This window comes from Mus pahari, chromosome 6, assembly GCF_900095145.1.
Source record: "Mus pahari chromosome 6, PAHARI_EIJ_v1.1, whole genome shotgun sequence".
In the NCBI taxonomy this organism is placed as follows: Eukaryota; Metazoa; Chordata; class Mammalia; order Rodentia; family Muridae; genus Mus; species Mus pahari.
In genome coordinates, this window is record NC_034595.1 from 23454388 (window position 1) to 23462390 (window position 8003).

At 41.0% G+C, this 8003-nt stretch overlaps 1 pseudogene; it reads left to right on the top strand.

Moving 5' to 3' along the window:
- The first annotated feature begins 813 nt into the window (after nt 1-813).
- LOC110323264 lies at nt 814-1815 on the top strand (annotated as a pseudogene).
- The last annotated feature ends 6188 nt before the right edge of the window (nt 1816-8003 follow it).

Here is an 8003-nt window from a genome sequence, read left to right on the forward strand (position 1 = left end):
TCTCTCTCTCTCTCTCTCTCTCTCTCTCTCTCTCTCTCTCTCTCTCTCTCTCTCTCTCTCCCACACGCACGCACACACACATACACACAAGCACATGCAACCACACACAGGCAGAACTAGAGTAAAAGCCTCAAAGCGCAAGGATCTTGACCAAATGCCCGCTATACTGACTCCTCCCTCCATCTCTCAGAGTCCAGATGCACCACAGCGTTCTTCCTAGGGATTCCACAGCTCTCCCATCATGTCTTGCATTGTGCTTCATGTCTCAACTCATGGTTCCCAAGGCACTACCTTCCTCGGGGTGTTTTTCCTCCTGGATCTACATCCCTTACTCCCTATATGAACGTCTCCATACCCTGCAATCCCACTTCCTTCCACACTCTTCCTCTAATTCAGAAAACTGACTATCCTGGGAGCCCATGTCCCGCATTCTACATCTTTCCCAAGAAGGCTTTCGCTACCACACTTCTTCTGCTCCTTGCTGCTGGACCCAGAACACTGTCCCACTCATTTTAGCTATTTCTATCAGACTTGATTTCAGTATACACACAATGTGCTTTCATCAAGAAGATATACTAGTCTATCATTCTTCGACATTCCAAAAGCCACACTTCAGTGACTCAATGCAGGAACAGGCTATGCTACTGTGTACCTTATCATCTCATCTTTACAATGGCTATTTTAACATCTCTTGCAGGATTCCCTCTATAACCTCAGCTTGCGCAAAAGTCAGTAAGTCAGCAGGCACACTCACAGTCCACAGGCTGTGTGAGGCGTCGGAGGTCATGGTGCAGAGGTGGGGCGGGGGGCAGCATGGCAACCTCCTTGGGGTTCCAGGAAGCAGCTTCCGGCCTCTGGTACTGGAGCAGCCGGTGGTGGCCATGGACAGCCTTACAGCGGTATGTTCTAGATCAAAGGTTTCTAAGACTCCAGTTGGATTCATTGGACTGGGAAACATGGGCAATCCAATGGCAAAAAAAAAAAAAAAAATCTCATGAAACATGGCTATTCTCTATGATGTGTTCCCTGATGTATGCAAAGAGTTTAAAGAGACTGTTGAACAGGTAGCGTCCTCTCCAGCAGAAGTAGCCGAAAAGGCTGACAGGATTATCACAATGCTGCCCTCCAGTATGAATTCGGTAGAAGTTTATTCTGGAGCAAATGGAATTCTAACAAAAAGTGAAGAAAGGCTCATTATTAACAGATTCCAGTACTATTGTTCCTTCAGTTTCAAAAGAATTGGCAAAAGAAGTTGAGAAAGTTGGAGCTGTTTTCATGGACTCCCCTGTCTCCGGTAGTGTAGGAGCCGCTCGGTCTGGAAACCTAACATTCACGGTGGGAAAAGTTGAAGATGAGTTTGCTTCTGCCCAAGAGCTGCTGGAGTGTATGGGCTCTAATGTGGTATCCTGTGGAGCTGTTGGGACTGGGCAGTCTGCAAAGATCTGCGACAACATGCTGTTGGCTCTAAATATGATTGGAACCGCTGAAGCTATGAACCTTGGAGTCAGGTCAGGCCTTGAACCAAAACTATTGGCTAAAATCCTAATATGAGCTCTGGACGATGCTGGTCCAGTGACACTTACAACCCTGTGCCTGAGGTTATGCATGGAGTCCCCTCATCTAATAACTACCAAATGGGAATTTGGAACAACACTCATGGCTGAAGATCTGGGGTTGGCTCAAGACTCTGCCACCAGCACCAAGACCCCAATTCTTCTAGGAAACCTGGCCCATCAGATATACAGGATGATGTGTTCAAAGGGTTACAGTATTTACGGGAGGAGGAGCCCTTCTGACTGTGCCTCGTGGATGTAGACACTGTTAGGAACCAAACTTCGTCCTGAGCATCCTCTAGCTCACTTGAGAAGTAATGGGTTTAATCAAAGGTCGTCTATCTGAGTTTGATTGTCTACATCACAACAATCCCTGGGAATTTTTATCCATTTTAAATGCTGCTGCTTTCATCTGTTTAGCCAGCACACCTTACCTTTTCACTAAGCAGCCCAGTTGACCTTTTAATGTTTGAACCTTGAGCACCTTCAACAAAATTGAGCACTCTGATCAGGATCTTTTATTTACTCCACTTTGCAAATAAATCCAAATGTTTTGTCAACATGATGGAACCTATGGTAAAATGGAAAGAAATTAGTTACAAAGACAAGTTAGATGGAAATTTGTCCTGTTAACCACATGCTATTATTCCTTCATTCTGGGTTACTGACTTACTGTCCCAGGCTTGATAGGTAAGACAGCTTGTTGGCACTTGTCTTCCTCTTTGGATTGTTACAGTATCTTAGCGTACCCTCCAGTTACAGCTTCCACACTCAGCTGGCTTGCTTCAGTGTTTTTCCTTCCTGTATATTCTTACTACATGTTTTTGACTCCAGAAAAATGATACCTTTAGACTGTTACAGAGTCAACGATGATATTTCCTTTAGATAATTATTACATTATTCTAACTATAGTCATATTATTCTGGATTTAAATACATTTCTATCCTGAAAAAAAAGTCAGTAAATCTTCCCATTAGTAAATGGAAGAGGCCAAAAGCTATTGCTATCTTCTCACTAGCTTTTATGCCATATGTACATATGTCCTCTTAACTTACTTGGAGTTCTTGACTAATCGCCATCAACATCATAGTTAGCATCAATATCATAATTGTCATTATCATCAATATAACCACCAGTATATTATTGCCATCATTAGCATACCTTTGTAGGTCATTATATTGTGCATCCTAAAATCTTAAAAATACCATCAATATCATTATCAACACCACCACTGTCATCATCATCATTGTCATCATCAAAACCATCACTATGCCCATCATTACCATTGTTACTATCATCATTTCCTTTCCCTACCCCAGTAGCAGGCATATATTCTAAATACTCACTATAGTAGCACATCTCCATCTTACATGAATTTCTTACACATGTGTACCTCATATTCACTTCTCATGTGGTGCCTGTTCCTTTGAGAAATGCAGTTGTTTACTCTCCATTGCTTTAAATTAGACTATGACTGTGGCAGAAGTGATGCTGAGGCAAAGTCATAAAGGGCAAAAGGGCTTATTCCTATTTCTTTGGAGACAGTTGGTCTTGGAACCCAGCAACCATGTGATGAGAAGCCCATGTACAAAGATCTCTTGGCCCTCTGAGCTGGATCACAGATGGCAGACAGGACCCACTTGCCAGTCATATCCATTCACCATCTGCAACAGTTCCCTACAGCTGTTGTGACAAATAACCAAAGACAGGTGGCTTAAAACAGCACATACATATCCCTTCACAGTTCTGGAAACTAGAAGTCCAAGATCGAGCTGCCTGCAGAACCAAGTGCCTTCAGAGTCTCTGTAGCAGAGCCCACTCTTAGCTCCCACTAGTTTCTAATTCCTTGACTTCTCATCCCATGACTCCACTCTTCTCCAGGTGCTCTTATTGGACCTATGTACTCTCCCAAATCTCCTCCATTTCTCTCTCATAATCTCATTTGTACCTCCTCTGGCCTGCCATAGCTATAAGTAATTAAATCCAAGAAAATATCCCCATCTCAAAATTCTTAATTAATCACCTCTACAAAAACCCTTCCTTTAGAAAAGATTGAATTTCTTAATATAATGGCTTAATACCTTTTGAGGCCAGTATTCTGCATCCTAAAATCTTACAAGTAAATTCCCATTTTCCCAGACAAACCACCCTACCTGAATGAAGCAAGCTTCCTCATCCAAGCCTAGCCAAAAAATTGCAGTCACAAGAAAAATTAATGTTTGCCTTAAACCAGAGTGCTGAAGGATGGCTTGTTACACAGTAATAGCTAGCCAATACAATCTTCACCTGCACTGTTTCTTTCTTGCTTCATTCCACTGACTGGTTTAATATAGCCTCTACCAGTCTTTAATACAGATTAGCAGCTGAATATGACATATGAGGAGAGAGAAACACTGAATCCTGCTGACCTCACCTCCAGATTCACGAAGTTCTAATGGGCTGGACAGACATCTACGTACATTCCCCCAGTGACTCACATCCCTTGTTCCCCAAATGAACAGTATATTCTTTCTCTCTCTTCAAACCTTCACGACCTCATTCCGGATATTCATTTGGTATCAGCTGAAGCCTTTGAATCCTATTTCACAAAGACAATGAAAACAAACAGAAGACAACTGCAAATCCTACACTTCATCTGACAGCTATGCCCTTCCATCACCCCCCTCTCTCTCTTACACACATACACACACACACACACACACACACATACACACACATTGTAGACCTTCCTCTCCTGTTTACAAATCAAGCCCTCAATAGCACTATCATATCTCATCTCTCGATTACCCACATCTTTATTTCTTACTCCTTTACCAGATCATTTCCATTAACCTTAGAAGTGTTTTTCTGTCTTCAAATTCTCTTTCCTTCTCTCCATTACCTGCCCCCTTCTAAAATGAAAGGATCATTCATACATAGCCTCCAAGTAGGACTTCTTCTTTATGCTAACTTGAACCCAATCAACAAACATTTATAACACACACACACACACACACACACACACACTTTATTAAACAAAACAAGTCCTTCTATATCATCTATTAAGCTCTCTGTGGCAAAAAAATGCCAAATTCACTGTACTATCTTATTCTATTTTAATTCATGAAATATATATATATATATATATATATATATATATATATATAATGTCAGAGTTGCCATAACAAATGACCACAAATCATGTGACTTCAGATGAAAGGAATATGTAGCTAAGAGTCCTCAAGGTTAGAAATTCAAAACAAAGTTTTCAGTCATACCATTCAGCCTCCGAAGAATCCAAATAAAGATGCTGTCTTTATACTTCCAAGTAGCTTTTAGCCTTAGTATCTTTGGCTCATAAATACAAGTCATATTATGACGTTCCTAGTAGGTATGAAGTTGAACACTATTCCACCCAATGCAATAACATTAAGTATAATTGATCCTTCTCTCTAAGAAATACTTCCTTCTCTTTGCTTCTAAAACACCATGCTTCTAACTCAATCACCACCCTTCTCTGTCTGCATTTAATAGTTATTCCTCTGCTCTCTGAGTTCCCATGGCTCATTCTTTAGATATAATCTTATCTTCTCTTTGCATTCTCCTTCTATGCCTCACCTCAGGGAATCGCATGATTCCAAATTCCTCTAACAACTCTTTAACACATCTCATCTCCAGGACACCAAATATCTTACTAATACCCATATTGGGTGTCCAAAGAACAACTCAAGACAAATTCCCCATTCTCCCTCTTCCATCCACAGAGCCCCATCTTAGTAACCAGCAAACTCAAGATTTCCAGTTGCTCTGGTCATAAGATTTTGGCCATTCTCAATTTCTCTGCTTTTTAAGTATCTCGCCCAACAGCAAGTCTTATCCTATTTTTCTTCAAAATCTATCTCATAGTCAGTGGCTCTCACAGCCTGGTTGCCAACCTCTGTTCCAGCTCATCATCATCTTGCATAGGAAAGAAATCAGAAAACTAGAGCTAGAGTGTGTGGGCAAATCTAGCCACCACCTGTTTTGTAAATAAAGTTTTATTGGAACACAGCCATGTCCATTTGTTTACATGCTGTCTGTGGACAGATTTGCATTCTAGGGCAGAACTCAATAACTGAATGGGGTCCATATGGCACTCAAAACTGAAAATATTTACTGTCTAATCCTTTACAGAAAAATATTCACCAGTCCCTGGAATAGATGATTAAAAATCACAGGTCTTCCTATTTTCATTCCTGTCTCCATTATAGTTAATTTTCAATCCAGTAGGAAGAATGATGCTTTGAAATTGTGAGTCAGACTGGATCACTTTCCTTCTGAGAGTTCTTCCATGCCCTCTTGTTTAATTCACCCCAGCTTACCTGACCCTGCAGTGCTAACCCCAACTACCTCTCTTACCTGTTCCCCAGCCACCTTCTACCTTACATATTGCCAACTATACCAGACATTGTCCTATCTAAGCATGCCAGCAGGCTCCTATTTCTGTGATTTTGGATTTTCTGCCCTTCCTCCCCACTATTCCCTCCCCTGAGTTTACCTTCCCAATTCAGTGTCCTTGGGAGAGCTTCCCTGATCACCTTGTATCATGCCCCATTCCTGCAAGCACTTGCAACCCTTCTTAATCTACTCTTTCACTCAGTTCCATCTGTTACAAATACTTTCTCTTGTTTTCTTTACTACAATCTCTCTTGCATTCTTGTCATACGGCACTCTTCAAGACACACGCTATTCTATCACCGGCATTTACCTGAGTGACTGGAACTGAGTCAGGGCATGGTAAAGATGTGCTGAATGGGTCTGAGGGATAGCTGTTGGGAAATTGATTGCCATATAAGCAGGAGAACCTGAGCTTGATAGCCAGAATTCACTTAAAAATCCGGGCACACCTGGAGTCCTCAGTATTTGTGAGGTAAACACAGGCACTGACTTGAGACTCACTGACTAGTGTAACCTACATGGCAAGCTCCGGGTTGGTTCAAAACTATGTCTCAAACATTCCTGCAAAGCAATACTTAGGTTGTTCTCTGGCATTCACACACACATTCACTCACTCACACACTCACACACACAAGCATTTGTTGAATGAATGAAATAATGAATGAATTAATGAATGATTAACAAAACCAATGTTTACTGTGGACAAGCCCTAGGTTAAGCCTGTGACATGGCTTAAATGGGTAGCCTCATAACAGCCTTGCAAATTGTTACCAAAGCCTGGAGTCTCAAGGTCACTAGTCAGCGTTCTAAGTCAAGCAAAACAACAAGGCTCTGCATCTTAAAAGCCTCTACCTCATAAAATTGCACTGTTCTGCATTTTTTGGAAGATATTCTCACTTGTAAATTTATGTCAATGGCAAGTCAAGTTTTCATCAATAAATGAATGAATAAGCAAAATATGTTTCTGACACATGATGACATATTACTTATAAAGGGAGCATAAGAAAGGAAAGGAAAGTTCGATACATGTTTCAACATGAATGTTTTTTGCTAAGTGCAATAAGCCAATTACACAAGAAGCCAGAACAATGTACCTTGAGTGGACATACATACAGAGGCAGGAAAAGGATGGTGTTTAGAGAGCTAGGCACTTAATGGAGACCAAGTTTCAGTTTACAAAGATGAAAAGAATTCTGGAGATCTGTAACTGTGAGGGCTGTAAAATAATGGTGGTGTACACCGCACAGCTGTCCTGTGTAGTTAAATACAGGGAAGATGGTTAATTATAGGTTTTATAATATTATAATTTTTATTTAATAATTTGTATTAAATTGGCATTTGCTTGTCTACTTATAGAGGAAGAATGTAAAGTTCAGAGGCAAAGGCAGACCAGATCTAGATTGTTGGAGGTAGCAACTTGAACTAGGTCTATCCCCACTCTCATTTCCACTTGCTTCCCACCATCCTGACTCTTCCTGTAGCAATAAAAATATCCCCCTTAATTATTTATTGAATTTTAAGTACTGGATGTTTGGTTTGGTGTGGTTTGGTTTTTCAGTGTATTTGAGTTGAATAAGAGCTTCTGAAAACTTTTTTTTTCTTTGTAGTTATACAGCCCTAGTCAGAAAGCAGAAAGCCAAGAGCCAACTACAGAAGCTGGGTAGAGCCTGCAGGGGGAGACAAGTCAGGATATTGTTAATACATTAGCATATGCAAATTGGCAAGGGTAAAGAAAACTGGGAAAGCTGCTATTTTATCATTTGTGGTAATTACAGTCATTTAGAGTGGTGGATCAGTGGGTTCCTGGAGGTAAAAGCATCTTAGGAAGATAATGTGATGTAATTAAGAAGTTCTGATTAAGAACTGCTGTCATTTTCTCATGAAAAAAGGTGAGTAAAGAGGCCAGGGTCAGAAGTGCAGTCATAGAGGTCAGAAGAGTAAAAACCTTGGCCTCCTAAGACCTTTCACCATTGCCAAGAATACAGAGAGATGGGGATTTCAGGGAGGCACAGGGATCAACACCTCCCTGCCCTG